A 5,763-nucleotide genomic window follows, 5' to 3' on the forward strand; every position below is an offset into this window, starting at 1 on the left:
GTACGATATTGAATTCATTCAGTTAGAAGTCCTCTTACTATTTGTTCTACTGAGAATTAACACAATAAATTCACGTCCTTACATTTTATAATTTTTTTTTGTTTTTTGTATTGTGCATGGGCCATTGCGTCCATAAACAACAAATGCATTTTAAATCGTTTCTTTATATGGGCTTTGCATCTCTAATGAAGTACGTTTTTAATCGCCCTTTGTCATCTGCAATAAATGTGCTGAAAAAAAACTGATGCTCCATTATCTCCCTCTAAGACTTTTATTGTGTGTGACCATTTAAATCTAATTTTTAAAAGAATATACTGTGTAAAAGGTTTTTTTAAGTAGGTTAATTTCATCAGCCAACTGAAATACGTTATACACCTTTAGAAAAAGGAGGAAGACTGACTGAAAGAGATATTGCAGCTTTTACAACTGTAAATTACTGGAGTATTTTTATTAGAAAAGATGTAAAGCACGTATTTGACACACACAGAGCAAAACATAAATATAAACAAAAGCTGAATAAAACATTCCCCATGTTGAGGACGGTAATACTGTAATGTGAATAGCAAATGCAGTTTAATTCTCAGGTCTATATTCTTCATTTATTCAAATGCTCTTTATTTATTTTTCTCCTCATCCTTCTTGGTCTCTGGTTTGGGGCTCGTCTGTCTGACCTCGTTGTTGGGGTCGACTACAGGAAGGTTTTCCAGATCACTGGGAAGGACTTTTGGATCTTGCATAACATCGTTGTCCTCTTCATCCTAGACATATGCAATAATAATTGTAACTCACCCCTGTGCAAGACAAATGAGAAGAAGTTAAAGCTTGTGTTTACCTTTGCCTCACTGCAATCCATGTAAGTTCCTGTGTCCATGTCCTGAGCGCCTAAGTCTGCAGGAAAAAACATTACTTCTTACAAAAGAAAAAAAACAAAAACCCACACAACATCACATAGATTTAGTTGGGTCAACTTGGTGATCAAAAACATCTAATGCCTGAATGTTTATTGCAGAAAACAAGTACTTTAACATTAAAGTATGTTATTTTAAAATGACAATAGCCATACAATACTGCATGTTGCTTTCATTGGATATAAAGTACTATATTGTAAGTTTTTTGTTATATTGTTTTTTTTCAGGCTGACCACAAAAAGGACTGATACAACTGGAATAACCACACAAATGATTGAACACAATTGTTTATTTAGCTGTACAACAGATTTTTCTCAGATCAAACTAACTTATCATTTGCAAAAAGTCAAGTGATCTTCCAGTAAAGACATTAAAATTACTGGTGACGGACCATCAAGACAAAATTGTGTATGACCTGCTCCTGTATGGACATCTGCAGAGCTAAAGACAATCTGTTCCAATGTTCACACATTTTTAACCCCTCACTGGAGACATCTCATATACCAGCCTTCTTCAATACCTCCACCTTCATCCCCATCTCCAAAAAGTCAAGGATCATTGGACTCGATGACTACAGACCTGTTGCTGACCTCTGGTCATTAAATCCTTTGAGCACCTGCCTAAAAATATCCTGGACTCCCCAGGAAACCTATACAAGTGTCCTGTTTCTGCACTTCAGCTCAGCATCAACACAATCCTCTGTGCTCTTCTTCAGGACAAGCTCCTCTGGCTTAATGTGCTGGAATCCTAGTGCAAGACCACAGACTTCCTGTCTGACAGGAAGCAGCAGGTGAAGCTGGGGAGTCTCCTTCCCCCAAAACATCAGCTCTGGATCCCCTCAAAGCTTTGTTCTTCTCACTATAGACCAACAGCTACACCTCCATTCACCAGTCTGTCTGAAGTTTGTGGACGACACCACCCTTTTAGTACTAATCTCTGATGGGGATGAGTCCACCTATTTGCGATAGATCCCCATGTGTCCAGGTGCGGTTTGAATTATTCAGAGGTCAACGCTCTAAAAACAGAGATGGTTGTGGACTTCAGGAAGAACCAAGCCACACTCACCCCTGGCCAACCAGAGAGACACCTCAGTCAACACTGTGGAGTCCTTCCATTTCCTGGACACCATCATCACCATGGACCTCAAGTGGGAACATCAGCTCCATCATCAAAAAAGCAAAAAAGGTTGTATTTCCTTTGGCAGCTGAGGAAGTTCAATTGCCAGTGACGATGATGATGCACTTCTTCACTGCCATCGAGTCCATCCTCACCTCCTCCATCTAATTGGATCCAGCTACTGCCAAAGCCAAGGGCAGGCGGCAGCATGTCATTCGTTCAGCAGAGAAAGTGATTGGCTGCAATCTGCTATTCCTCTGGAAACGGTACATTTACAGGATTCAGTTAAGATTGTGTCTGACTTCCCCCTCCCCTTTAGCAGGAGACTGAGGTCAATCAGGACCTAAACCTTTCACCACAAAAACTGTTTCTTCCCCTCAGCTGCTTGCCTCCTCAATCGAGCCAGGGCCCTCTTTTGACTCACCTCACTGACATCAAACTGCTGCTCTGCACTCCTAATTGCAGATTGCACAATTTGTACAGTCTTTTATCTTCTGTTAATCTGTTTAAAAAAACAAAACAAAAAAAATATTTTATCTTCTGTTTTGAAATAATGCACAATTTCCAAACAGCACAGATTTGTTTGTTTGTTGAATTTTTTAACTTAATTTTTGTCATGTAATTATGTATTTGTAAATGTATCATGTAAATCCTCATATTGTGTAAGCTTTACCTGGCAATAAACCTTTTTCTGATTCATCCTCAGTAATGTGGCTGTCATCTGATAAAGCAGGTGTGGTGGAGTCCGTATGTAAAACAGACATCTTCAACAGGGCATCCTCAGACTCTGAAACAGACACAAAGATATACTGTGTGTTAACATACAACCTGACTGTCTACCATACTGTAGGGGAGAGGACATTTTTCTCACCCTCTTCAGTGGGAGAGAAAATGCCAGCTTCAGCAGCTAATGCTACAGCTGCTCTGCGACCCAGACTTCTCCGAATAGTAGATGGGTGTACCTGGGTCCCACAGGTTACTGCCAGTTCTGAGCTGATGGCACTGCTGGACATCTTACGATTTTGGAGGGAAGTAAGCATGATGTGTCTTTCATCTGCCACACTAAGTTTCCTTGGCCGACCACTACGTCTACGGTCCTCAACATTGCCTGTTTCTTTGTGCTTCTTCAAAAGAGCTTGAACAGCACATCTTGAAACCCCAGTCTGCTTTGAAATCTTTGCCTGGGAAAGACCTTGCTGATGTAGTACAACTACCTTGTGTCTTGTTGCTGTATTCAGTCTTGCCATGGCGTAGGACCTGTGACATGAAACGGTCTTCCACAGTCTCACCTTGGTAGCAGAGTCTGGCGGTTCCTTACACCCAGTTTTGAGCCTCTTAAACAGCTATTTCAGTTAATGACTGTGTTTCAACCTACAAATGAAAATGACGATCATTAGAACCTGTTTATTAAAATTGATTAATCATATGCCTGACAATAATCCTGCAGAATCCCTGACTTTGTGCAAGCGTACCTCTAAGAAATGATGCTGGTTTGAAGACAAAGTATGGTCTCTTGATTTAGATAGTTCTTCTGTTAGCTCACTTTGCATTGTGTTAAATGAAGAAAAAAACTATTCAAATGTATTTGTAATAGCATTCCCACTAAACAGCATCTTCCCTCAACTGCCTAAAACCTTTGCACAGTATTGTATCGTAAAGTGTGTGAATGGCCTGACTGGGTCAGGACTTACTAATGTTTTAGGTCAGCAAACAAATCGACTTTACTTGAGATTTACTAGATAACATTCATGATATTACATTTCATCTCATTTCTATCATCTTCATTAACTATCTCTAGGAAATATATGGCTTAATGTACTTGACATTTAAAAGAGATCAATGTTTGCCATCTTTAGAAAAGTGTCTCCCTTAATGAAAAGGCTTAATAATTACGACTTGTTATCATCGATGCATGTTTATACAGTAGATGATAGATGATCATCTTTGCAGTATTGTCAACTGTCAATATATAAGGTCTGGTTAATTGTTTCTCTCTGCTTGATTTAGAATGGTGGCGGTTTAGTTCTACTTATAATTCTGTTGTTTTTAAAAAGCATAACCAGAGACAAAGATTACAAATTAGAGCTGAACAAATAACGGTTACACTGGACTTATTTGTCTGCAAGTGGCAGCTGGTACAACACGATGCTCCGATGTGTCTGATCAAAGAAAGGATACGCGTTGTGTTGTTTACCCTGCTCAACAGTTTACGAACGATAAAAAAAAAAAACATGTGTCACGAAGCAAAACAAACAGAAAGACAAACCTAACTGTCATGCGGCAACAAGTGGGAGCCTCTGCTAAATGCTAGCTACATCCCAGCGTTCATCTGCTAGCTTGCTTTGCTAACGTCTGTCAGTCCGTTTTCCTTTTCCACACTAACAAATTACACCCCTGTGTTTACACACAACTAATGTGTTCATAATGCGTTACGTTTAATGCATCTACTTCAGTTGAAGCAAACGTTTGTATTTCATTTTACCAACCTGCTGGTTAATAGTAAGTTCTATCACTACCCGATCTGTAACGGAAACTCAATTTGATGTGCGCATGTGCGACTACTTTAGAAATTAAATTAAATTAAATATTTGATTACGTTTTCAATAGTTAAAAGGATAACTAAACTTCTGTATAAATAAATAATAAATACACGGGATTTTGTTGTCTATTACGGAACGGTGTAATATATGTATACATATTAGTGGCGACCATGAACGCTCTCGGCTGCCGTAGTCTTTAGTTTTAGTAGTTATTATATGAATTAATTATTATATTATATGAAATACACTTTATTTCGCGAATTTTAACAGGACACGGCAAGGCAACTATGCAGATTCAAAAATGAATAACGTACAACATAACCAACAATAAGTATAAGCTTTATAAGCTTTATAATTTTTATAAGTATATAAAGCTATGTACATATAGGGATATCAAAAGAAAAATGAGGAAAAACAAAAAAGACAAATTCAAGGTTTGACAACATGGCTTTCTCTGCCTTTTTTTCTCTTTTAAATCTGGTTCTTGTAATTAGCCGATATAATGGCTATTTCTATTTTGGGTATTTTTTATTTCATTAATTAAATCCCCAATTTAACAGAAGATAATAAACTACCATGCAAAGCTGTACGTTAAATAAATCTCCTGGCCCAGATGATCTGACCCTAATTTCTACTACTTTCTAAATAAATTACTTACTTTATATTAATGTTGCTGTGTGCCTTGTTAATTTGGTATTTGTTGTTAACTTTGTTTGCCACAATATTTCCTAAATTTCACATTGAGGAAAAAAAAGTGTCTGGCTTTTCTTCTGGATGCTCAAGTTTCCTGTCACCAAAACATGCTACAGTGACTTCCCAAGAGCCACACAGAAGTAGTTATTTACAAAATTAAATTTAGTTAAATATTCTCTTCCAACTCAACTCACAAAATTACAAAAAAGACTTCACCTGAACTATGCCTTCTCCATTAATTTACCATTTACTGTGACTATTTGTCTGACTGAGGTGTCAAGTGATTATGTTTCTATAATAAAGCATATTAAACACAACAAATGTATGTTCCTTTAATGTTGTATTGTTAGTTTATTTTATATTGTTTTGTGGGCCTTCACAAAACACTAACACTAAATTATCTCCCCTAGCTTGACTTTTATTATGTGAACATTCAAATATGAATAAAAAAAGTAGATACATTTCACCACCCAACTGAAATATGTTCACCTTTAGAAAGAGGAAGA

Source organism: Solea solea, chromosome 13 (genome assembly GCF_958295425.1).
Source record: "Solea solea chromosome 13, fSolSol10.1, whole genome shotgun sequence".
NCBI lineage: Eukaryota > Metazoa > Chordata > Actinopteri > Pleuronectiformes > Soleidae > Solea > Solea solea.